Source organism: Platichthys flesus, chromosome 4 (assembly GCF_949316205.1).
Source record: "Platichthys flesus chromosome 4, fPlaFle2.1, whole genome shotgun sequence".
NCBI lineage: Eukaryota > Metazoa > Chordata > Actinopteri > Pleuronectiformes > Pleuronectidae > Platichthys > Platichthys flesus.
The window spans coordinates 12,650,239-12,677,705 of NC_084948.1; the positions used below are offsets into that span (position 1 = coordinate 12,650,239).

The 27,467-nt window shown below is 40.6% G+C and overlaps 1 protein-coding gene across 1 annotated transcript in view; it reads right to left on the bottom strand.

Moving 5' to 3' along the window:
• Nucleotides 1–27,467, bottom strand: part of LOC133952143 (glutamate receptor 4-like) — a 59,406-nt gene that overhangs the window by 16,925 nt on the left and 15,014 nt on the right. The window lies entirely within an intron of this gene.

A 27,467-nucleotide genomic window follows, 5' to 3' on the forward strand; every position in this document is an offset into this window, starting at 1 on the left:
ATGAAAAACTAATATTTTGTCCGAAACAATATGATAAATGACTTTCGCCACCAACTCATATGTAGCTATGAAGCATGAGCCCACACATTTGCATGCATGACATGATGACAGGACAGCACCACAAAAGTGAAGCCAAAGTGTCTCAATCGCCACCTGGTGGTAGGCTGCATTATAGGTCTTGAAGCCTCCTCCTCCATGTTAGTGGAAGGGAAATGGACCAGAATAAATCCAAAATACACGTCACTAATTTAAATGGCGTCTGTCATTTTATGTAGCTTTAATCACACTGATGTTTGTTCAATGCAATTTTGTTCAGTACAGGTGGTTTTAAATAGTTATACAAGGATACAATAACCGGGTGTAAAGCCAAGATTGACAGCCGAGACAGACTCGCGATTGGTCAAAAGAGTGTATCAGGATACTGCGGCTCCATCTCCAGATCACCACAGTGAGACTCAGGCTGCAAGAAGGCAGCGTTTCAAACTGCAACATTTCAGCTTTTCTAGATAGTGGGAGGAAGTGCAGACGTGTCGTCCATCTTTATACACAGTCTACGGGAGAACTATACTACAAGCCCACGGCAAGCAATTCAAATTTTTCTTAGTAGCATAAAATCATTCCCACTGGCCAAAACTGGCACGGCTGCTTATACAGCTGTGAAGGAAATTACAGTCAAATATCCCCATCTGCTTAAAGTTTAACATCCTTAAGATTTGTCTATGCATGGACACACACACATACACACGCACGCACCCACACACACAAAAAGATAAAAAACCCTTGACTGAGTTGCGAGCTCCGGTCATTTTCCACAGCAACATTGCACCTCAGTCTTCAAACACCCTGAAGCTTTCATCCATGACAGAGAGGCACTGACGTCCTGCACTATCCTGCTTCTACAAAAAATTGTCGGCTGCTCTGGTTTGACATTTATCTGCACTGGTCCACCCAAAATGTGTCTGAACACAAGTAAAAGGGGGAAACAAACTGGTAAATCAACCAAAATGTGCACAAAACTTTCCAAGACTTAAGCAAAGGACATTTTCCTTTTCACAGCATCTCTTTGTAAGCCTCCATGCTCTTTCATCCTTTTATTCCCACCCTTCCATTCATCCTTTCAGCGAGATTCTTTCCGCCAGGCATGTTTTGAGCGTGATTCCTCTCCTGCGTCATAGTTCACCGTCCGGCCCACATGTTATATCTCACACTGGCGTAACCGTCAAGACCGACATTGCTTTGGGCAACAGCCTGGGAATCACAGCTTACACTTTTCTCTCTTTCTCCCTCTCTCTTGTGAATCACGTCATTTCAGGCCATTTTCTCTCTTTTGCTTCTCGTTTTCAGGGGAAGACTCTGCATCCATCCTGACTCTCTCTGCTCCCAGCATCCCAACATTTCTGCGTCTCCTCCGCTACGACTGCCTCCTTTTCCTCAATCCTCCCTCTCTCCGTCCTCCTGGGACTCGGAGTAATTCCATTGTCAGCTATAAGCCTCCGCGGGTCTAAACACTGAGGGAGATGCAGCTTTTGACGGTTCGGCTTGTGGCAATTAAACAAAGTCGAGGCCTCTGCACCCAGGAAGCGATAAGGCAGGGATTTAGTCTCTGATTATGACAGGAGCTAAATGTCTTCAATTCAGAGTACTAGCATACTATGCACTTAGCATGCGTCATTCAGAAGGAGCTGAGTCACGGTGTCCTCAAAGTCAACGTACTTAGTGTCCTCAGAGATACTTTTTTTTTATGGCTTTTCCCGCTTTTATTGGACACTTCAGAGAATAAACCAGCACAACAAGATGGAGAGATGGTTATTAAGATGAGACTGCGTGTGATAAACTACTTAATGACAGGTGCTATATTCAACTGAGACACCAGAAAACTCCAGCATGCACAGAGAGGTTTACACTGCATCATTGGAGCTGACATTATAATTTAGAAGGTGAGAGGCGAACGTTTATCTGAAATCAAAATAACAGGGAAATGACGACACTTATAGCAAACAGGGGAGCACGCAGGGATAATTATACTTGGCATTTATTCACGATGGCAGCTTACTGCAGAAGAAAAGAAGCCTCTTGGCGGAGAGAAATTATGTCATTAAACAGTCTAAGGACAAAAAGAAAATCAACATACAATTGAATTTCTTTGACAACAGTGTCATGGAAAATGCAATTCACTTGATTTAAATTAAGTTGTGTTTGCAGGATCAGCTGTTCTGGGGAACAGAGCGGAAATAGAATGAAGCAAAAAGCATTACACATGTGAACTGACATTCCGGAGAACAGTCTAATGTGCTGCTCCAATGCCAACTTTTGACTTTGACGTATTCTTTTAACTTTTTAAACAAAAACTTCTGGCCTAGATGCAGTTTGTGACATCACTGTCTGCAAATTGTATTTCTCACCCACCTCCTGGGCCTCCATCACAACTAAAGGAAATATTGACAGCCTTAATCCCCAACCATTCTATTTTTAAACAGCCATCTGCAGCAGTACACGGGCCCAGAGCACATAACAAAAATCTCGATGTACGACTTGTTCTTCATTTATCCGCTGGTTCTTTCTGCGCTGCCTCCCCCTGTCCCCCGCCTCTTCACTCCCTAATTCCCTTATTTTCTATCTCTGCCTTATGATCCTGCATTTGCCTCTCTTGCTTGTTCATCTCCCTTGTTTCTCTGTCTGATGCACCTCTCGACGGGCTTGTTTCTTCCCAACACCCTCCGCCGCCTTCACCGCCGCAAGGCTGGAATTTGCCAGGCAGTGGCGTCATTGTAATAAACGTGCGCTAAGCTTGCTTCATAAAGCTTTAATGAGAGGAGTGGACCGGCGGCATGGTGCAGAAACGCCACAGTGAAAGCATCGGACACAATAGATCTCCAGGGACATCCTCTACCCTTCAACGACCTCCTCTCGCTTGTTCTCTCAGCATCTCCATATGTTTGATTGTTTTGTGTACAGGTTTGTGTCTTTTTTTCCGGGCTGTTAATTGGTCGCCCTGTCTGTCAAGCTGCTCTGTCTTTGCACAGACTTCGTCATAAATCTTTCTCAGACAGCCCGTCTTTATCTGCATTACTCCACACAGCATGTCCAGTCTGCATCCTTAATGCATCTCCCTCTGCAGCAGCCCCTGCCGCTCGCTGATTCACTTCATATTCCTCTGGAAAGCCCTCTTACACATCCCCGACCCCCCTTTATTTTCAAATTGAGATTTATGTCAAACTTGCATAATGGGGTAGTAACACAATGCTTTACTTTACAGACTCATTTCTTAGTTGTTTAATTGCTTCTCTGGTGTTGTTTTCATTTGACAGCAAGAACAGATGCTCAGCGATAAACTTGCTCCTGATTTCATTGTACAAAACAGCAGCACAACATAAAAGGTTGCATATTTACAGATACAGATGTTGTCACACATTCCGAACACACAAAACAAGCACAATTAACAACCTACAGACACACCCACACACACACCAATGTTCAGACTTTCTGTATATTTTTCCTGTTATTGCTCAGGGTGACCTACAGTGTAGCACAGGCCAAGATTGAAGGAGGGTAAAAGCCATTAATATGCTTTATGATCGACATTATTAGGCATTTTAGTCAGATGGCTATTTCATAATAAAATTCATGTAAACATGGACCATATATATTAAAATAATATAGGCTTGTTGGCTCCCCTTCAGTTTATTCTTCAGCTCACTGCAGAATGGACTCTTAAATCAAATGTGTTTATTTTCCAAGACCATCTCTATATTCCGGTTTGGGGTACTGTTATGGCGATGTGTTTTGCTTCTTAATATGCTAACCTTCTATAAGGCTTACAGGTAAAATAATTGTATTTGTCAAAATAAATGTAATGATAAATATCAGATAAAATGGTGGGGGTGGAATATTGACTATATTTGATTGGTTTAGACTGGTTCTGAGTAGGGACTCTTTCAGGGCTTCTTGAAAACCAACTACAGAAATAATAAGTGTAAGCTGTATATTCTTAGATTTATATGAGTCTCCCAGAATGTACTATTCCTAATGCGTGGGATGCTTAGCTTTATACCACAGTGTATAGGAAGCAAACAGACACAAAATACACAGTGCTGAATGTTGATCATTTTGCACTCCATCGCCATTTGGCTGAAAAATAATACATATTTTGGCCAATTCTAACATTCTCAAAGTATTTTTGACACAGATCAAGAGTGTGAAAAGCAGGCGATAACGTTGTTAGGCTATTTGAACAGAATCAAACACAAACATTACAGCATGCTTACAGAAAAGCAAAGTTATTCAAAATAATAAATACAAAATAAAGATCCTCAGGTTTATTTTCTCACAGAAGTATATTCTCTCTAGCTGTGAATCTCATAAAGAGTAACTCAGTTCTTAGAGAAGTGTTATCCCACCCCTCCTAAAATGCTCTTCCAAATCCACTCTTAAAGAAATGAGAACAAAAGTGACAGCGCCGGGTGAATTTTCATCATATCTCCATTGACAATATTTTGTTTTGAGTGTGACATACATAACTCCAGAGTACATGTCCCATTCTCTTTAAAGTTTGACCAATGTCTATAGAAAAACAGATTTTCCTGATCTCAAGAAAGCAGGAGAAGCCATTTGCTCTTGTACAAAGCAAACACATGCGAGCCAACCAAACAACAGCAACAGATGGATTCCAATGAGGCTCCCTGGAGTGACGAAGGCACTGGAGCATGCTAGCACACATCGTTAAGTCCTCAACTTAACACAACACAACTTTTATGGTGTATTTCAGACATGATTGACAACAATAGTAAAAGCCCAACTCGGAAACATCAATAAAAATTGGAAACCATTCATAGCTAAGCTAGCTAGTGATAGGCAAAATATGAGGCTTAGATTGCAAAAAACACAACAGCTATTTGTTTTATGTCTAAAATTTAACAAAACTAAATACAAGTGTCTCACGCAACAGCAAAAGGGGATATATTGAAAACCTCCTGCACAAATACTACTGCTACAGAAGGACTAGGAGGGGGGCACTTTAGTACACAAATTTCGAAGAAAACTGCAACGCTACTTTGGCTACTTAACAAAAATATAGCAGTAAACACTACATTGATTCAAGCTAACAGACAGTTTTTCCAAAAGGCAATGAAGAGCTCTAGAGTCAGCTGATAATTCTTTGCAAGTTTAATTGCTGCCAGAATGCACTTAGACAGATAATTGCCTACTTTGATTAGCGGAAGCATTTAGCCACAGAGGTGTTGCAAATTGTTCACACCCACACTGTCCTCCGCAAGGAGTTGACAAAGGCAGAGAGAAGTTGTGAGCGAGTTAACCAAACAAAACAATGATTAGGATCTTTCCTTAAAGTTTTGGTGTGGGAGAAGGGGGGGGGGGGGGGTTAATGGAGCCACTGCCCTTAAAATGTCTCTGAATGCCACTGGGTTTCTGGGCAGCGTTAGTAAGTTGAACATTCATTGGAGAAGAATGGGGAGCTCTCTTTGTGCAGTCATTTCAGAGGCATAGCTCTCACTATAGGTGGATGGCACTTGATCGCTGAGTACTACCTATTCTCTCTAGTGTCTGATAGCCGCTCTCAGCTCTCCAGACCAGAGGCATAGTAGAAACAAAAGATCATGTCTAGACTTCATTGTGAAAAGCAAAGAGAACACTCCTATCCAAGGTGAAGTACTAGCTAAAGACTGACAACAAGCCAAAGAAAATGATTGAAAGTCTTTTGTTTTGTAGATTATCTTAGAACAAATGCAATTTAAGGACACATATGAGCAGCTCCCCAAAAATACAGCAAATGCAGTTTCCTGTTCTGGCTTGAATCATTTATAACAATGTGTGAGGAGCCTGTCGCTACATTTCTGGTTGAAACTGTGACTGTGTTTTACAGAAAAAACACATCAATATGAGTGTCCTTTTGTTAAAGTGGGAAACAATAGTTTTACACTGACAATAGCACCTTTGTACAAGTACACAGGAGCATTATAAGGACAATACAAAGTCAGGAGATCAATTGTATTTGGCAGAGACAACAGTCACAGTATGGATTTCATATTTGTTCCCCTACGCCATAACATGGATTAAGGAACAATGGGGCAACTTGAAAGCAAGAAAATATCACCGGCAACTCAAAGGGAAGAGAAGAAATATTATCAACTACGATCTGAAACACTTGTACACATGCCCCTACAATACAGCCATTCCCAGATAAATAAATACAATTATTTTTAACCCAGATAATAACTCGTCATCCATCTTCAGAGACAATTTTACGGTGACAAGCTATAAGCCTCGAGATCAATATTCATTCAAAGAGCATGGTTGCTGTTTCACAAGAATATGAGCCGGAATAAGAAGAATACACTGGAGCTGTTTGAGCTGTTTTCAGCCAAAACAACATCCATAAATGACATTTGGAGAATTACACTGTTTCTTTCCAAAAGAAATATACTTGTTATATAAACACCAATGGGTGTTGTAATTGGCTTCCTTCCGGTTTAATGGGATGCATTTAAAATATCTAAAATGCCAGCATGCAGTGTTTAATTGGTGAGGTGTTACTGCTGGCACCAGCCCTCAAGTGTGCTCATCAGCAGCATTATGAGGACAAGATAAAAGATACAGCTTAACAATCGATAGTCTGGCAAGGGAGTTCAGCCACCTTATGGATTTCATATCTGATCCTCTCCACTAGCTCGAGGTTAACAAGGTAACTGAGCCGCAATAGCGTCATCAACAGGCCACCGATTATCGAGAGTGGTCAGGTATTGTGCGCTTTGCTGTGTTCTATTCTTTCACAAAACCGGCTCCTGCAGAGAGACGGGGAGCCTAGGTTGTTCTGCGGGAAGGAAGAGAGAAAAAATGACCAGGACAGCGAGAGAAAGAGCAAGAAAGGATGAGAACGGTTCCAAAACCCACCAGGGGGCTCTGACATTGACGAGAGGGAGAGCTCACTTCTGCCAGCAAGACAATGCAGAGACCACGGGCAGGAGCAATCAGTTACTGGAAGTAGATCTTCACAAAGAAGCAGAATGAGAAGGTTGGGAATTTCCACCCAGCAAGTCATCAAAGGCTGGAAATTAGTCCACAAATGCTCTAACATCTCTATGTGTGTGTGTGTGTGTGTATGTGTGTGTGTTTGTATGTGTCTGGAGATGAAAACAGCAAATACACTTATTTAGTATCGAACTGCACAGATCTGTCTTAAAGGCCATCCAGGATATATATCTTTTTTTGGTGGGGAATATAGGGCTGAATATGAGGTCAAAGGTGAGGGACGGAAGGAGGAAAGGCTCCTGGGTGAGACTGCCACATTCCACGGTCACTTGTTTATTCTCTTTGATTACATCTTTCCACTACTCTGCACCTGTTCTTCTTCTCTGCTCCTCCAGGCCCTGTCCCTCAGGCTGAATGAATAGAGCGTCTAAGAAAAAGTGATTGGGTAAAATGAGGGCAGGTGCCCAAGAGGTGGGTGGGGGTTGCAGTTAGTGAATATGCTAATAAGGCTTCCTATCTTCTGAACTCCAGTCAAGCAAGTAAAACCTCACTGGCAATCGACTACAACGTATTTCCCATTTGAGGATGATTTTAACAAATTTATTTTTACAGTTTAAAATTATATAAATGAAAAATGTAATCTCTAATTTTTACTTGGGCCCTATTTTGATAAAAATTGGTGTACAATAACTTATGGAATCCATTTAGTAGATAACCTCCGCTGGCAGCCATGCATGACATGGAGGCAGGAGCAACAGTTTAATCTTACAGGGCAACTGCGACAGTCAATTAAATGCCCATAAAATATATATTTTTTCACCAATAAAAGGCTCAAATTGTTATTCTGGATCTTTGCTAAGAGTCTGGAAACGTAACATGTCTCGCTCAACGAGATGTTTAACTCTCAAGTCTCGTGAGATTTCTTGCAGGACGAAGGGGATGGAAATGTGAGGAAGAAATAAAGAGTTGAAGAGGAGATTTTGACTGAAAGTAACTACTATGTTGGAATATATTTCTGATGTGGACGATGAAGCATTTCACTGTGATAGCCATCTCTACCTGTTAAAGCAGGAGTATACGTACAGCAAGCTCTTACCAATTGAAGCTCTAACATGGAGAGAGAATGAGGTAATAAGCAGAGGAGGTGTTGAGCGAGACGTCTATTGTTAACTGACTCTTAGCAAACACCTACAATTACAATTTATCCCTTTTGTTGGTGAACTGTCGCAGTTGCCCTATATGATTGCATTATAGCCGCGACTGCGATCTACTCTACCAATTCCAATAGTTTTAATTCACGCTGATGCATATATATGTACCCTACAAAGAACCCTACGGCGTACCCTGACGTTAACGCCCCCCAAAATGTAACTACGCGTTCAAGCTGTGATTGGTTCACTTGGTAGCACTGCATTTCCTGCAGACAGTATTTGTTGAATCTCCTACTTATCCTCACTTGGTTTAATGGTCATACAGACCATCTTTTCCGCTGTCTCTCTTTTCTTCATAGCAATTCTTTAAGAAAAAATACTTGCTGTTCAACATCTATCAGCTCCAACTCCAACACGATAACACTCGCCATTCTGAAGTAAACAGAAATGCCAGAGAACTTCTAAATAAGTGGAGCAGAAACCGTAAGATACTCAACACAGTAGCATAGAAACTCTAGGACCCCTCGAATTTTGGCACCGCACCAACCTACGCAAAACTATGAATGCTCCCAACAGCGTGGCCCTGTGCGTAGGCGTAGGCTAGAAGCATGAATCGGCCTTTAGTAACAGATACACGGTGAAATAAACAAGGAATTTCAACGATAACTAATGGCATTGCAATATTCTTTGACAGCTAATCTACTTCTTTCCTTTGAGTGATTCTCCTGTAGTGATTGATGAACCCATTATGACTTCCATATTTTATTAAATTTATATTTAAATATTTTCCTACAGTCATATAAAATTGATAAAATGTGCTTTCCAATCTGTCTTGTCGATGTGTTTATACACTATAAAGCAACAAAAACAAATCTCTCTTTCAATTATATGCAATGCTGCACACGAATCTGGAAAAGGTGCAAGATTGAGATTATCATGAAACAAATTTTGCTGATATTTTTATAACCTTACACAAAGGGCTGTATTTGCCAGCATGACTTTACATGATTTAAACCCCATTCTCTGCTTTCAGAGTGTTGTGTTCAATTCTCCCACTGTTCACCCTGACAACTATAAAGAAGCACTTCTCCCGGTCAAAGACATATTTCCACAGGAGCAACAATTCCTTACTTCTTAGACAATGTATAAGTGGAATGGAAACTTGTTTTCTTGCAGTCCAAAGACTTGCATCTCACATGAAATAACCACTTCCATTTGTGCTTAGGCACATTGTTTGTATGTTCATAAAGGAATGGATGTAGAATCCATTGGCTTTTATTTTCTGCTTGTATGAGCAGTGAGACTGATAATTTAAAACATTCATGACTTCTGCCTAATATCATTTAAGTGAAAGTCATGTTTTTGAAAAAAGGAAAAAAGCCCATTGCTTTGTAAATACCAAATTGGTGGCAAGACTGTGAAACTGACATTTCCTAAATAGGCACTTTGGGATTTCTCTATATAATTTGAATAACCTGTTGTGATGTGGTGTGAAGGCCTGCACATTAGGGAAATCTCAAGCTTCAAATATCACGTCCGATTATTAAGTTTGTGGCATGTCTCTGCATTAATCAACAGTCAAAATGGAGTATGACGAGAAGATGGGGGGAGAGCGAATTACATGGAAAAGCGATTGAACATTGACGTTGGTTGTAGCTAGCATCCTCTCAGTCCAATGAGCCATGCACACGGCCAATCAGCAATTCTCTTTTCTGTAAAGATATTGGGAAAATGAACACAGCGCGGTGACGTCTCATTAGCGTATGTAGTTCATATCTCTTAGCTCAGCACATTAGTTGGAACATCAGGCTCATCCTCCACAGACAATCGCACACGGTCACAAGAGTTGGGCTCAGTCACTGCTTTTACAAAGAGGCAAAAAAAGTTACTAACCACAAAACTGCTGAAGTCAAGACTTTCTCTGGATTTCCTGGATTTGTAGTGAATGTGTGGGCAGCACAAGAAGTCCTGCAGGTCATCCGCTTATTGGCAGGTTGATTGCTGATGTTTTAATTTCTGTCCACCAATTGGGCAAGACACTGCCCCATTGTGAATGGGATGTGTGAAAGACATATGTATAAAAATGCTTGCACGTTTTAACCAGTTAAATTGAGGACCTATGTAAAAAGTCCCAGAATAACTACCATTTCCCCATAAGAGAGAATAACTCTCCGAATGTAACGTTATCTCTCTACAGTCAGCGACAGTAAATACATGGGATATTTTATTTTTAGAAAGGGGCCGTATGAATGCCACTGATTTCAGTATATGAATGACTATAACCAGTGGTGGTCCCATAAGCCTTGATCTGAGTGAAGGGCTAAATCAATCTATTGCATACTAAGCACAAACAGCCTTGATAAGATTTTCAGATGATCTCAACTAATTAACCACAAGAAGAAACGCCTTTGACTACAGCTCTAATACAGCACCTCCAATAGACAGACTGCATGTCTGTCAGATTACGAAGGAATACAAATACTAAGTCCCTTTTGTTCCTTGATATTTTCAACACAATGCACCAAAAAAGCTACAGACTATTAAACAGCAGTGTTTTCTGCTGTATCTACAACTCACTTAAATCCGAATGGATGGAGTGTCCCTGATCTGGATCCTTGAATTATAAGTTTGCTGACAGAGGTTTTCAATGGCATTGTTATGTAAATATTCATTTAGGTCTGTTAGGCCTGTTCCAGTAAATCAATGTGTCATCATCATGGAAGAAAAACACTCAAGCTGCAGTTACTATAAACATCCCAACGTTCTAACTCTCATGGCCTTTCTAGGAATAAAACAAGGCTTGTTATCATCGCAACATTATTAAAAATGTCCTGAGGACCTGTGTTCACTGAGGCGTCTTATAAATCTTGTAATTCTGAACCTGGCACAAAAAGGCTCGCGGCAAATATGTGGCTCAAAGTATATCTGCTCACAACATGATATACCAGTTAAACATGCACTCAAACATACACACACACACAAACACACACACACACACACGTTGGAAGCAGCATATATTATATCGACAATGTGCTGCATTGCCTCTCAAATGAGGTCTGCAGCCACAGAGATAAAAGATAGATGGAGGAAGAGAGGGAGGGAATAGATAAGAGCGATAGAGGGAAACTACATGTCACCTGTCATAGTGCTCTGCTGCATACCCCCAGGACACAGCCCTTTAAACAGGGCTAATCTGTGTGTGTGTGTGAGCATGCGTGTGTGTGAGAGAGAGCGAGAGGCAGAAAGAGAGAGAAGGGGAGAGAGCGAGAAAAAGAGAAAGATGTGACAGAGAGCCTTTTTACTCCAGTCATCTTTAAGCACTACTAACAGTAGCTAAGCCCTGCGGGCCTGTCCGGTAGGAACACAGTCATTCATCACACACACACCCACACTCACACCCTCACACACACACATACACACACAGAGCAAGAAAAGAAAGGCACACACGGCCAATATCAGAACCATTCATCACACCAGACAGGGGGGGAAGGAGGAGAAGAGAAGAAGGCGAGGAGAGGAGGAGAAATTCGCTCACTATACTTGACTCATACTGTATGTAAGTACCGTGCTTTCATCTGCCTTCAAACAGAGAACCCTACTTTTCCTCTGGTAGGGCACACTTGGCATGCATTCCTCTCTTGTGATGTGCCTTTTATTTTCATTGCAGTTTTGTAGCCGTGCATAACCCTTCAAATATTCCCCACTTGTCAATTCCACACTCGGGCCCGACAGCCCCAGGTGCATAGAGCCATTTTGCTCGACATGGTTTGCTTTGCGCACAGGCCTTTTTGAAACGGATGCCTCTGAGATTGCTGCACCTAAACATGGTAAGTGCTCTGTACTAGGATTCCACAGATTACTAACTGTAGGCCATGTCAGAAACATCAGACAAACACAGGCATGTAGCAGGAGGGCTGGGAGCATAAAGATGTTACTCAGCACCAGATGATATAAATATCTTAAGCACATCAAGTCCATATATATTTTTTAAATCTGTCATTCAATAAAAATATGAATAAAAATCCGCTCTGAAATTTGTTGTGGGAGATATATTGGAGTCAAGCAGGGAGGATGATTTTGTGGTTCCTTCAAAAAGAAAAAGAAAAACATTGGGTCCATCAAAACCCGAGAAGCCATCAGGAGCAGAGAGAATTGAATCTTCTCATCAAGGAGTTCTGGAAGTGGTCTGATTGCTTCTTAGTCCGTAGGATCTACTACAGGATGTCAGAGGTTCAGTTTGAATATGCTACAAGGAACACTGTTCCAAACAACCTGTTCCAAAAACTTTAGTGACAGACAAAAGATTCAGAGTCAGTGTTTAAACCTGATTGATACAAAATGAGGATAATTTAGAATGGACAATACGTATTTGATGAACCAAGACCTTAAAAAGAAGGAGAAGATTTACTTGAACCAGTTAGGCATTCTGTTTTGTGTCCGAATCTGACCCAAGCACGATGCTCTCCCTGATTACAGTCACATGCATCATAAACATCCAGTAGATAGCCCAACTAACCTGAAAAAGCAAGTCCTGAACCTGAATATCATTTTAAAAGTTTATGTCTGTCGGGACCTTGTGTGTTATTCCTCAAGATGGACATCAGTTCTAATTCCTGCAGCAGCTAGAGGTGTGTTAGTCACCTGAACAGGAAAAAAGTTCATTTATGAGCATTTACTGTTTCAACTGGTGCAGCTGTCTGGAAACATTAGCTGCAATTTGGGCCAAATTCCTACTAATTTAGAACATTGAATGCAGCAGTGAGGATTTGGAATAGTGTCCCATGTCAGAGGTAGTGTTGCATCTGGTGTTTTCCCCGGAGAAAACAATAGCTCAGTTGTAGAGCTCAGGAAGCAGCAAGTAAGAGAAGTAACTCAGAAACAATGAAGGTTTTCTGTCTGATTTTCATTGTCGGCACAGGAATTGTTGGATCGCACAGTTGTCTCTCCAACCTTGATTTATTTTGTACTTTTTGCAGTACTTCTGAGCAAAGTTTGGCTACCGACTGATTCATAATGATGCAGACAGTACAACAGAAAGTCAAATCTGTCTGAGAAAATTCTGTTTAACCTTCTCCTACAGTGAAACCACTAAATGGCTCTGTCACTCTCTTTTTCGTTTTATTTCTGACCTTGTCTCTTTGATTATAAAATATTGTATGGTCAGAGAAAAGGTAGAGAAGGGAGAAATAGAAAGATAGAGAGCGAAAGAGAGGGAGAGAGAGAGAGAGAGAGAGACATATGTCCTCGTCGTTCAAACATCGGAGCAAAAACTTAGTCCTTCAAGTCTGGGCGACTGTGTGTGTACGTGTATCCCTTTCCATCCTCACATCTACGATGAAGGAAAGAATATTACAAGATGGAATGTCCTAAAAAGTAATAAATATGGTTCCTGTCCTAGTGTGTGTTTGTGGTTGTGTGTGTGTGTGTGTTCCCTTCCAGCTCAGCAGCTCTGCAGTGATTGAATGTGCTCCCAAGATAAACAGAGCAGTAATTTAACAGAGGAAATGACACCCCACCACCCATTTCTCCTGCTGTCTCACTCCTCACCTCGCTGTTCCTCATCCTTCTTTCAGTCCATCCATCTCACTCTCCCGCTTGTCTCCTCTGTCTTCTCCATCCTTCCTTTTTCCTCTATCTGCTAATTAGTGCATCTCTTTTTAAATTCTACTTGTTTGTTTTTTTCAGCTCAATTAAATTTCAACTGATTTCTCAGACCACAGAAACAATACAATAAAACATACTGTGATTGGTGATTTGACCTCCTGGTGTCCTTGTGTCGAAGTGTCATTTAGCTGAAGTCACTGAACCACAGATTGTTTCTGATTGTCAGGTATTACACCGCAACTTTACTGCCATCTGCAGAGGACTGAGAGACAAACTGTTTAACACTTTATCTGGTAGAAAAGTGCGTTTCCAATTTTCAGGCCACCAGAAAATCAAAAAAAGAGATGTTCCGATACCAGTTTCCTCTCCCTGATACCGATTTTTATACCATTTCAACAGCTGTATGTTGATAACCCTTTATAGAAGTGATGATTGCGATCATTGTTGTTCTACCTGGCACAGGTTAAACCCTTTGAAAACATGAAAGCCTTTTATTACATAGTTTGACAGTCATATCTGAAAAAGAGCACAAATAAATAAATGAATGCACAACAATTACTTCCTTTAACTAGCTTGAAACAGAAGTTTCCCATATGGTGCATGTCACAGTTTTACTGCCAGCGTGAAATATTGACAGATTGCTGATCTTTTAGTTAGCTCTGGCTAATGCTACACTACCGGAGATCACTTCTTCCTCGCCACTCAAAAAAAAGAGTACCAAGTAGTGGCTTTACATCACAGTGCAGAAGGGATTTCCTGGAAAAGACAATTGCAGTATAATCTGTTTGAGACAAATCTACTTGAAAGTCCAGGTATCAGACTTGTACATAGATTTGCATAGTCTCTGATGCTCGAGTAACATAAATGTTTCTATTACCGCATAATGCTATACTGCATCTGGTCTTTATGAAATGTAAAAGGTGCAGTATAAACGGCTTCACTGTCCAAACATCTACGCCATATTTTTAGAAAATGTAATTTCTTGATGTGTGAGGTTTGCTTCACAATTCAGCCCATCTTTTGAATCCGTCCTCACTGGCCTCATTTCCTCCTTGTTTGCAATGAAAAAAAAAGATGCTTCTCAAAGTGCTAAGAGCTGAGCATATTTTTTTTCCCAATGTGCAAGTGTGATTAAAGTTAAAAAAAAAACAATTTTAACCCAAAGAGGTCTGTGCTTCCAGAAGTCTCACATCGTCGCATAGCAACAGTAGGAGCCGTGACTCGCACTTACCCCGAGCATCTTGAGTGTTGCTGCTGGCATTAAAAAAAGAAAAGGTGCTTGGTGGACACAGGCCCTGAGAGTCTCATAGGCAGCTATTTAATTAAAAGAACCAAATCTTATTTGTTTGTATTTATTCAATGATGAGCCTCCTGCTCCCACACACTGACTCTGGACTGTTGCTCCTCAGCTGACTCTGCTTCTCTAACCTTCAGTTTAACATCACTGTCTTTCTATGAATCTGGATCAATTCCACTTGTTCTCATTCATGTTTTCTTACTCAAATGTATGAGAGAAAAATATAGTCCTTTACGTAGACACAAGTTTCACATGAATGTTTTTACTTTACAAGCGAAATGACGAAATGGGAGATATAGTATGAACATAATAATGTACATGTGCAGTTTATACTGTACAGAGTTGGCACCATCTTAACACTTTCACCAACTGCTCTATAGGAGTGGTTTCCAAACGAGGTATTGGGTTCCCCATGGGGGGTTGGGAGACATAATAAAGAGATAACAAATTATTCAAAAAACTATAATCATTATCATATTTAACATAACAGACTAGTTAGACTGAAAATAAAGTCATGCAAATAATCATCAGTCTTCTAAAGACTTTTATTTTTACAGCTCCACAGTAAAGGTTGCAGTTAGATGATTGCTTGCAAACTCATTCAAACCAATATCCTTTGGAATAATGGGGTCGTATGTCCCCGGCACAGTTATACGGGAGTCGAGGGCTAAAAGGTCGGAAACCTCTGCTCTATAGCAAACAAAGCTAAATAGCAGGTACATTCACAGTTACAATGAGATATAATAAGACATACAAATATATAGCACCATTAGGGATAGGCTGAAATTATGTGCACAGGTTTGTATGTATCCACTGACAAACTCATTACATCATCTGACTCTGGCTAGTGTTAGTGTGTGTGCTCCCAGTCTGGGTAAACACAGCTTGTCTTAGACAGAAGGTTTGGGAATCCACAAACACAACATTAATCATTAAAGACAACGAGTGAACAAAACTCGTCTGGTTATGACAATGCTAATGAAGCTGTGCGGGACTCAAGTGAACTCCAGAGAACAATTTGGGAAAGTGGTTTAAAAATGTTGCATAGCACAACAGATGACGCTAATTAAAAAGTTATCGCTGAATAATGTTGGGTAATGTGTTGAATTATAGGGTGGAGAGTTGATGTTCAGCAATTAGCCTGCTTGATCATATTTCAGGTTGACGAGTCTGGTAAACATGAGATGAATGAATGTACCAGTTAAGTGGAACAGCAAAGTTTTCTCCCACGAAATGATAGAGAACACACTAGTGATACTTTCTTGTTTAGAGGAGAGCGACGGTCAGACACTTTCTATCTCAAAAAACATTTTAGGAACTAGAGGAGTGCACGTCACCATTATCATTTTTGGGTCAGATCTATGTTGAAACAACTTGGGTTCTATCTTACACCTGGTGAAACGCACTTACACCCATCTCAGCGTCTTAAAACGAGTTGTGCTCAGTTGTATGTTAGTGCATTGCTATTCTGAGTAAAACCATTGCTCAACAAAAGCCTGTTATTTTATGGATCACTGTGAAGCTTTTGATACAGACCTACCTAACGTATACGCAGATGGTGTGTGTCCTCTGCAGGAAAACCTTTCCTCTGACTACCAGGCAGCTCAACCCTCATCATATCAATCAATTGGTTTATTTAATGTTATTCCCAAAATGATTAATTAAGAGAACACATTTTCTTAATTAACCATCATGAGACAAGGTAAAAGCCTGCAGCGACCTTTTTTTCCCGCTGTCAAACTAGCAAACATGGATTTGGCGATTAATTGCACTTGTGCTTTATATCATGAGCTTACATTGTATAAATAGAACCTCATGTTTCAGAAGGTCAACCAGGCAACCTAGGCCTGGTTGGGATAATGGGGCCGTTATCTGGAAAGTAATAAGTATTTATTTGGTGTTTTTATTTGTGTCAGTCTGCCACATCCCTGCTGGAGAGAGACTTAGATTTCGCGAAGTAATGTGCCATGATCATCACGTATGGGGATTACTCTTCTACAGGCCCTGAATTACCATTGCTCACTTGTAACTAATTCAAATGGAACATGTTTATCTATTATTATAATATACAGCTTTTCTTTTTACCTTTAATGAATACATGCTCATACTGCAGTGAGCTGTGAGAAGGCATGAGGGAAAAACCAAAGATCATTGGTTTCAATATTGTTTAGTATTGGTATTTTACAGGGCACTTGTCTATTTGCCAAACATTGTGATTGCCCTGATTTTTAATTGGTTTGCACTTTATAAACTAGACACACTGAGTGATTAGCATGATGTAATCAGCAATAAACCAGAATCAAATTATCAAAGGCAACACTGCCAGATATGTCTTCTGCTCGATTCATATCCCTGGAATGTTTAGAAACCATTTTGGCTCACAGGGATTAAAGCACCTGAATTCAAAAAAAGTTAAATGAGACAGGAAGCAGTGACGAGACATGGGACTGTGTTAGAGAACAGAACCTTTCCCCCTCTTTTTCCTCTGAGTGTAAGTACACTTCATCCCCCTGGGTACACACACACACACACACACACACACACACACACATACACACAGAGACTGTGGGGAAGCAGCACAGTGAGCAGTCCGTGTCCTCAAGCACAGTCAACCTCTGCAGATGAAAGTTAAACACACACATGCAGGAACACACACACACACATACACACAGTCGTGTCTTCAGGACTTAAAAGGCCTTAACATGAACTTACATTGATTTCCTGGAGGCTTGTTCTAACCTTAAACAGAATTACTACTTGCCAACAACTAAACTTAACCTAACCTTTAAATATAAGTTCACCTTAAAAAGTAATGATTGGCGTTATAGGGACTTGGTTTTTGTCCACACTATGAAGACAGATTAAGGTCCCCACAATGTCAATAATACCTGGACCACACACACGCTCCTATTATCATTATCATTAATATCTAAATCACCATTGATTTGTGCCTGTTAGTTTCCCTTCTTCCACTGCAACAGACCCTCACAACCTCAGATGCACCTACTAATAATTCACAGCATCAGTGGAACACTGCAAACACAACAACAAATGTCATAATGAAACACTCAAGCTCTATGGGGTCTGGAGGCATGTGGTGGTCATGGTTCTAAGGGTTATGGTGCGTCTCAGCCTTGTACTGGACAGGACTGCACATAAAGGACAAACTTTGATCTTCAGCTTTCTGCAGAAATATTTACAAAACTTTAACATCCCACATAAGTATTTAAACTGACCTCTAAACCACGACTGAGATTCCAATCTATTTTGTAAGTTGTCTTTGGTTTTGTGTGTGCAATTTTTATCTTGCCCTTTCTCGGTGAAGGAATAATGAATTGGCTCCCAATGTCTCTAAAGGTTGCTGCACGCTCTTCAGTTCTCTTTTCATTTACAAAATATCACAATTCATATTTTAGACCACTTTTTACCGAGGCCTCTCATCCAGAGAATTCAACAAGCCGAGTTGCGGCGCGACGGTCAAACCTTCCCCACCACAACACACTGCCAACCCGAGGATGTTATTACAGAACAGTCATTTAAAAGGCTGCAGCAGCTCAAGAGAATTAACCATGCAAAACATGTTTGAATGTCAAACTAAACCCAGCACGGAGGATGACTGGTGCGAGTGTGGCTGTAGGCAAAAGAAATAGATGGTGTTTTTAATTCTCTCCACATCGATACTGCTGAGGTGCCCCTGAACAAGGCACTGACTCGATCTGCAGTGCTCCATTGAAGCTGTTTACTGGATGAAGATTAAATGTAGAAGAGGTTGTGCAGTGCGGTCTCCAATGGATTAAGTAGTGCAGCTACATGATTAAAGATAAGGGAATTCCTGGCTTAATTCTTGTAGAGAAAAAAATGTGTGTATATTTTTACTTCCAGTATATAAGATCTCTACATTAATGTGCAACAATTCACTTCTTCACTGAGAATCGCACTAAAGAGCTGCTGAAGTTCACTTTTTTAAGCATCTGTTCCCCTGCTATGTCTTTTTCAATTGTGTGTTTCTTTAAGTGCTGATTGAGTTTGGTAATGATCAAGCCTGAAAAAGTGTTTCAACTATGTTATCATAGTTTCATAGTGAGGTCACACAAAAGTATTACAAGATAATGCAAAACATGTTAGGAGTGAACGCAAAAGTTCTAAGTAAAAAATGTGTTTTCAACTGATCATGGCTGAAACCTTTAAAATAAAGTAGGATAGAATGGACAGAAAATGGCATCACAGCGATGAGAAATGTTACAAGTCTACATAAAAAGTACTGAAAAAAGGCTATATAATGTTTGAAAAAGCTAGCTTTAGTCATGATAACAAAAAAGGATACATTCTATGAGCTCCTGACATAATGGATATGAACAAAGACACAGACAATGATGAAATTCACAGTGAATGACAGTAATGCAGATATCGATCGGAGCAGCCTCTTCAGTGTTCATAAACTTAAAGTGAGTTGAGAGAACAAAGACACTTGTCCTAAGTGCTGCGGCTCTGCATTTTTACAAGGGCTACACAAACCAAAAAGTAGATATACTCACAGTTTCTAAAGTCAAGACCATAGACTTGTTTACATGGACACCATTATTCTGACATCCACCAGACTTTACTCATAGGAAGCAATAATTGAACAAAGAAATGTGTATTGGAGCCGTGTGGATGAGCTAGTCTGGAACTATCTCTTTTGCTGCACCTCCCGGTGTGTATTTATTCCTATGACCTTTTACTGGCAACAGAACCTCCTGGTCTCATCAAAACATCCGCTTCCAACCCCCCCCCCCCCGATTGAAGGAAAAACTATCTTGGTATTTCAGGTAAGGCATTTTGAAACTCTGGCGTTTATGTATGACATAAAGATTGTTTTAGTCTGGAAACAAGGGCTTTGTCCTAATTACACAGCAACAAGTAACATGTCTGTTATGCATAACATATTAACAGATAAACAAACAAACCAGCATCAACAACGATTTTTCCCCATTTTGTAATAAAGTGCTCATATCTTTCTGCGTCTCAATTGCAGTGCTCAAATAATTAATTGTTAATTTCTAGCAGATACAAAGTGTTTCCATGAAACATTCATGCACTGAGATAGGTCAGACTCAGTAATTCGCCTATAGCCGAAACCATGCTATTTACACACACCACTGGGCTTCGACAATATACACACATCATCACACATGTGCGGACACACATTCAGAGCCTAATCTGCACATCAGGCTTGCAGAAGCCGTGTTCGATAATGACTTAGTCTCTCGCTTTCTTCAGGCTAAGCTGTTTGTATGCAGATAGCCTCAAACAAAGAGGGCACATAATTGAACACACAACATGAAATATGGAGAAAAATGTACAAAGACGTGTGCAGGACATGACACGCGTCTAGATGGACGGTCGGATGAGCTAAAACAAAGGAGGTTCGGTTATTGCGGGAGTTTGCCGCCTATAATCTGCCCGAGAGGGGAAAAAAATCCCATCATGTTACACTAAAAAACGAAGGACATGTGTCCCAGCTTAATGTGCAGTTAGTGTCATGTGTGTATTCAGTGACTGCGCCCCCTCATTGCCTCTCAGTTGGCAGTATTGTTCTGTATGTAACATCCACAGCAGGCAAACACTCAAAAGGTCTTTGGAGCTCGAAATGCGGAAGTCTTCTCATGAAAAATAGATTTGCTCTATAAAAAGATCCGACAATCTATAGCCTCCAGTCTTTTTGAGTTGTTTCTACAAAAGTGGAAGTGATTTGGACGAGTATGCAGAGTAATGACACTCAGTGTCTCTATTACTATCTGACATGTAGAAGAGGGTTTGCACATTCCTTATCGAATGTTTTATGCCTTTTTAAAAAGGAGACTATAAAGCTATGTGTCGAGTGAGTACACACACTGCAAGATAGATTTGTAACAAACAACAAATGCATTTAAGATGATTGACGAAATGTCTTGCTTTCTTCAGCAAATTTATTCGCGCTGATATTGAGGTGAAAATCTAAGTTCAGTGGTTTTAAAAGAAACATACCAGTCAAACACACAAATGTTTTCATTTCCAAACTGAAACACCATGCAGCCAATCAAGAACACCAATTTATGTTGTGAAAATAAGAGGCAAAATAACGGTGATTTGAGTCCTTCACAGATGATGCTGCGCTTTCATGGGTCGTTAGTGATCCAGACGCCAAGTCTAAAGTTAATCAGCAGAGCGGTTGTTTGAGAAAATCGAGGGACACACAGAACTACAGAGAGATATTTCCTGATATATTTAGTGGGAGAAGCAGCAGAGTGGCTCGGCTTTCAGTAAAAGATCCTCAAAGTAATTACAATATATCCAACAGCCACATAATAAAAAATATCACAAAATAATCTTTATCTGGTAAGCTCAAAGAGGAGGTATAACCCGACAGTTCTCAAAATAAAATTGTTTTTGTCGCACAGAAAATATGTGGAGACACTGCCATATAATAATACCTTATAACAAAACCTGTGAACCAAAACCTTGGGAAGATGTTAAATTTGATAATACCCCTCCTTAGAAACAGAATAGAATAGAAGACCTTTGTCGTGTCATGCTCCTCCCGTCAGAAAGACAGACCAGGGTTGCACCCCCCCCCCCCCCCCCCCCCCGCAGGCACCAAGGTTAGAAACACTCCTTTGCCGGCTGTCTATCAAAGCCCCAAATACCACCTTAGCTGAAATATGTTTACAATTCCATCCATCATTGCTTTGTATTGCACTATTCACTATTTTTACATTTTATCTGTGTAGATGAAAGTTTGATGAATGTATTTGTTTGTTTTTATTAGTGCAGACACTGTGATATCTGAAGCAAACCTTCCACTGGGACAACACAGTCTATCGTTGGCTCAGTTGCTTTAGCGGAGTTCCTGTGAGCCTGACCGAATAGAACGGTCCAGTGGAGGAGCTCTCCATGGTGCTGACTCTGAAATCAACCTTAAAGAGGCACATGCTCAGGAAGGCACCTGTGTTCTCGCAGGTATTTGTGACTGTGTGTAACCCGTGAGCCACCACCCTGTCTGAGGTCATCAGTCGTAGATTGTTAACGTTCTCCCGGCTGCAGCTCCCCTCCAGCTCAAGACTCTGCAGCTGGTCTACAGGCTAGAGGAAGGAGCAGCGCCTTCTCACCTCCAAGCCATGATCACACCGTAGCTCTCTGAATAGGCTTTTTATTTGTGTATTATTTGTATGTGTGCATTTAACGCCCTGTCCAGACTAATGCAGGTATTTTGCGTTTAGGCCTCTCATCCACACGCTAACGGCAATTTAAATCCCCAAAACAGAGATTTTTACAAACGCCATCCAAAGTGTAGATTATATAAAAGGGAGCATATGGGAAACGATGGTGTCACACCTAACTTTACACATGCCCACTAATGCTTAAGCACGTGCCAGGAACAGCCAAAAACAATGGCAGCTTTATTCCGGTTTCTCTATGTTCTGGCACTGCTAGGTCTGATTAGAAGTTTGCAGCTATATTTAGCATCGTTGCGCCACCTCTCTGGTACTTGAGACTCAATGATGTAGACGCCACCTACTGGCCCGGCATTCTTGCTAGAGCCTTTTTAGTCGTATTTGGGTTCTTGTCTGGAAAGAGATATTTTGTCCAATGAAGGTCGTGTGGACAGTGATTTTTTTTAAACAGAGGGGAAACCAACTGTTCCAAGAAATATCTGCAGCAGTGGAGACAAAGCTTAAATGTGCATTGTTTCATCTCTTGTGCTCTCTCAACAACAGTCAACTAATCCCTATGAAAGTCATTGTTTGACTTTGAGAGCACTGTATGTATAGAATTCATATTATTTTCTTGTTTCTTGTTTCTTGTTTAAGGCTTTGACCTTGATGAACAACTTCAAAACATGTTTCTGCGTCTGTTATTTAAAAGATATTTGCTACATGTCATTATGCAGCAAGATATGAATATCATACAGATTAAACATTGCTAAATGGATACCTAGAGCTGTGTTAGCTTTATTTTTATAACTTAATTTACTACCATTTTCTTGCTATAAAATAAAGAGCAGTTATCTTAAATTACTAAATTAAGTCCTGAATGATCCTGTGGCCATGTACTGCAGAAATGAAGCCTCTCTCTCTCCCTCTGCAGATCTAATCTCCCTCTCTCCTTCTCCCCACAAGACTGCTCTGATGAAATTACCTTCCCATATGGAGAATATTACTCCAGTATGCCATCTGTACTGTCACCCATCATCCCCTTGAGCGTATGACCATGTGTGTGATTGTGTGTGTTTGTGTGTGTGTGTGTGTGTCTTTGTGTCTTTGTTTGAGTATGTGTGTGAGGACTAGAGCCTGTGGGGGAAAGAGCAAAGATAGCTATGTGTGTGTGTGTCTGTGTGTGTGTCTATACTTATATGAATGAGTGAGAGTTAACGTGTATGTGCATGAGTCCCAGTAATTCAAAGTCTGTATCACTGCCATGATAAAACACAGTGTACTATACCAACTCAGAGCTGAGAGGTGTGGTTAATGCTCCTTTTCATGACTCACAAACACAATTATCATATCATGCATATACATATACTGCTGAGAAGCATGCACAAAACCGTGTGTTACATCACACAGCAGGTAAACATTGTCTGCTTTTCACTGAGAAGATAGATACAACTATACACACACACACACACACACACTGACACACACACACACACAGCGCCATGAGCTGTTATCTTTCTTTTCTTCTTTCTCTCTGTATCACAACCCTCCCTCCCTCTCAAGCAGAGACCAAACACATCCCTGACCCAAATCTTCTGCCGTCTACCCTCACCTACTGCCTTACAAACACCAAAAGAAGCTGTCTGGGATGATAATCATCTAGATTTATCCAAGGGAAAGAAAGAAAGAAAGCAACAAACAAACAAACTTAAAAATAATATTTCCAGAAAAAAAGAGATTTTGTTACGAGAAAAGTTTTTACATATGGGGAAAGAAAGTTGAAATGTCAGCCATGTTAACTGGTCAGGAAATCTTTATTATACCCGAGGGGCAAATTGTACAGCCAGCCATCAATGCATGACAAAACAGAAAATCATAAATAAAACCCATGAATACATAATTATGAGTAAAAATAATAATAATTTTACAAGAATAAATTCAGAATATGTCGGGAACAAAGTCAGAATATTTCAAGAAAGAAGATGTGTTAAAGGAAAGATTGTGGAGCATATGTTTAATCACAATTTTCCCAAACAACGTGAGTGAAACTATCACAGTTTCACTGCTTGGGGGCAGTGTGTCTCCCTCAAGCTGCCCAATCGACACAGACAATAATAGCTGTTAATGAATGGTGCTCAGCTTCTTGAATTAAAACCAATTTAATGGACAGCAGACAGATGGATGGATGGACACAGGCTATAAACAGAATCAGGCTACAAACAGAGACAGAATCCTAGACATACAAATTCCTCTCCTTGTTATATTTTAGATAATCAGAGAGGCAGCAGATTAATGTGGAGCGGCCAGTGAGCAGTGCCCTCTACCTTGAGGAATTCAGAGGGAGAAGGGAAAAAACAAACAACAGCAGTTGAGTCCTGCGGGCAGTTGGTGATCCCATTTAGCACGCCCCCTTGGGTGACTCCTCCAACTAAAAAGACCCCAGATGGGAAGATTTTGACCTTGTTCTGAACTCAGTCTGCACTGCCAAGAGGTAATGTGGCTGCTCAGCTAGTTTACATTTCCCCAGTGTCACTGGGGTTATCGCACAGACCAACCGTGCTCGACACACACAGCTTGACCAAACTACTTTCAATATCATAAGGGTTATTCTCCTGTTCTTAATTGAGTGTGAGTGCATGACACTTCAGTTTATTTTATATTATTGTCCTCAATCCCGTTGTAGAGAAACTTTATTCACTGTGACTGGCTTATGGTAAGTTTCGGAATTACAATTCTCAGCATTAAAAGAAGGAGCTGGAGAATTTAAGATGTAAGCATCATGAGCAGGGTGACCATACTGGTGGAAGAAGTTTTCAGCAACTTCCCTTAACTTTACTTTTTTTTGACTTGCACACAGAGCCCAATCCTCAGGGGTTTAAACGAAAAACAACCATAAAGTTGCAGCAGTCCATCAATTATTTTACAGATCGGTCTTCAGTAATATATTCAGCCTTTTTTGCCGGAGCCTCGCAAATAAAATCTGCAAAAAAAACTAAACTTCCCTTCTTGAAGCACAAATCAAGTCTTTCAAAATCATTCGCCCCAAACATCAGCACACTTGGAGGAAATTTTACTTAAACCAGAACATCACTGAAGTCCTTATACACAGGACACCAAAACAAAATTCAACCTCATTCTCAACTTCGCTGAACTCACACATCAGCTGTGCAGCTACTGGCTCCTGAACGTAGCTGTAGATGAGGATCAGATATTCTTTATGGGACAATAAGTTTTGTTAATTTAGTTTTCTTGCATATATCAACAGTCTATATCACGTTGCACTGAATCTCCATAACACTAATACCACAAGTAGTAAAAACACAGTATAAAATCCCACAAATGAAAATAAGCAAAATGATTATAAAAATGATCTTTTATCCATGAGAGTGCACTCTTAGTGATACATTCTTTATACCTTATTGTTTTAAAACAACTGATGCATCGAAGTATTAAAGTAGATTTAATGTTGTCCATTGTTTAAGTTTAAATCAAAAATAATGCTTGATATTTTACAAAGCGACCATACAGTATATTCAGTAAGTATGTGAAATTGTTAGGCCCCTTCACAACCAATGGTTTTGTGTTCATGTTTCAGGCAACCCTCAGGAAAACGTACATGCCTTGCCGACGCTCTTATGTTGAAGAGAAATCCCAACGAGACACACTGTGGAACGTTAACTCTGCATATCCAAGCACCAAGAGCCACACGCTTCTGAAGCAGGACCCAGCCTTCTGTCACCCGTCACAGTGTTGGGCTTCGACGTGTTCCTGTTTGATCACGGGAGTTTAGAGAAAAAAAGAGTAAGACACTCAGGAACCTCCTCGTGAGGCAGCGAGCGGTGCCGTGTCTCACTGCTGTCTCAGATGTACGAGAGTCATGAGGCCGAACAAGAGAGACGTGGCTCAGCCAGGAAAAGCCTGCTGGGTGTGTAAAACACACACTAGTCATGGAACACAGACTATTGCAAATATCCCCCTGGCACAGACGTCATAAAGGGATTTTCTTCAGGTCTCTATACTTGTGAAGATGAAAAGGCAGACACACACACACACACACACACGCACACACAGAGTGTCAGAGGTAAAAATAGAAGCAAGGGATTGCCCATCCATCACTGTCTGTCTGAAGAGCCAGATCGATTTAGGTGCGTGTGTGTATGTGCATGTGTGTGTGTCTTTGTGTACGTGTGTGTTATTTGATGCACTCCACTACCTCAGCAAGATGAGCCAGAATGTGAGTGGGCAAACCGTGATGGGACTTTCGAAACACAGAAACACACTCTCTCTCTCTCTCACTCTCTCATTCACACACACACATACACAGACACACACACGTACATGCGCGCACACACACAGACATAGACACAGGTAAGAATACATTCATGAATACCTTCCTTCTTCTTAATGAGTGTTTCTCTCTTGTCATATGAGGCCTCTTACAGCCGCGATCTGTTTAGTAGCTGCTTTACTTCCTGCTCTGTCTCTTCCCATTTGTAAGTGTGATGAATTACTTCTTTGTTACATAGGAATCCAACACAATGAATACCAATGGGCCATGAAAATTGAATTGGTGCAAGGCCAACACAGGCTTTAAGGTTTGAAAGACACACACACATACAGAAGTGGGAAGTGGGAATAGATTAATTATTGTGATAATAATTCAGCAACGGATGACCTGAACCTGCGTGGGTGGTTTTGGTGTATTTTTGTTTGCAATTGTCAGTTTGGTTGTGTTTGTGTGTTTGTGTGTTTGAGTGTGTGTATGTGATGGTGTTTGTGTTTGTGTGTGTGTAAAGGTCACACCTCTCATCTCTAAGTGAGCCTCTGTGAGAAAGACTGAGTGGCAGCACTCATCAATATTAACTAATGCCCTTCCTTTCATCCACATCATAAATCCATGGATACGTACACATACGAGGATATAGGGATGAGATTTTGTGTGTGTGTGTGTGTCTCCATATTATAGTGAAAGACAGAGAGAGAGAGAGGGAGAGAGGGAGGGAGAGAGAGAGGGAGGGAGAGAGACAGAGAGCGTGGTGACCATTATAATTGGTCACATTATAAAAAAAAACTAACCCTAAGAAGAAATGTCAAGTACAAAGCAGAAAACTGCTTTTTTCACATATATAATTCAGAAAGCGCTGGGCAGACAAGTGAGACAACAGCAAAGCGCAATATTGTGTTTGTGATTATGTGCAAGTGCATGCATGTGCTTCTGGGTGTAAAAAAAGCAAAGAGCGGGGGAATGAAAGAGAAAAA